Here is a 736-nt window from a genome sequence, read left to right on the forward strand (position 1 = left end):
TCATTTCAAACGTGCTCTAATAATCAGTATTGATAAAGTAAATTTTAAAAATGATATTTTTAATTTTTATTTATAAATCTATTATAAACAAACATAAATTAATAATGGATAACGGTAATATTAATTATTATATAAACAATAATAATCTGTATCAAAATCTACTCAAAATATGGTTATAAAACAATTTGCACTTATCAAAGAATGGAGTCTAAATTTAGTTTTAATTTAACTAAAGTTTGAAATTCCTTACCGAACTTACCATAAAAAATGATTCATAATCAAAATAAACATATTTAATATAAAATGTATCAAGATAAATTCTCTAATAATGGAGTTATACTCAAATTTTATTTTCTCAAATGAATAAATTTTACTCCACAATAATATTTTATTAAAACTATTACTAATTTTTTTTTCATCTAGAATCTATCATCTGCCAAAACACCCTACATACTTATCTATTAATTTTACCTCTTCGTTCGAATCCCTTCGTACGAAACCAATGACAATCGAGTGCAAAGGATTAATACTCGTTACTTGAAAATTTCTTGACATCCCTCCATATCTCTTTCTCCACTTTTGCAAAATCGAATTCTTCATGATCGTCTCTGATCTCGCTCTCGAAACATTTGCAAAATCAACCTCACTAAAACTGAATCTCTGCGTGATACTGCTTTCGCTACTACTCGAACTCTCTCTCTCGCTCCCTTTCTCTCTCTCTCTCTCTCTCTCTCTC

The sequence above is a fragment of the Apis dorsata genome, unplaced genomic scaffold, assembly GCF_000469605.1.
Source record: "Apis dorsata unplaced genomic scaffold, Apis dorsata 1.3 scaffold_552, whole genome shotgun sequence".
Taxonomy (NCBI): domain Eukaryota; kingdom Metazoa; phylum Arthropoda; class Insecta; order Hymenoptera; family Apidae; genus Apis; species Apis dorsata.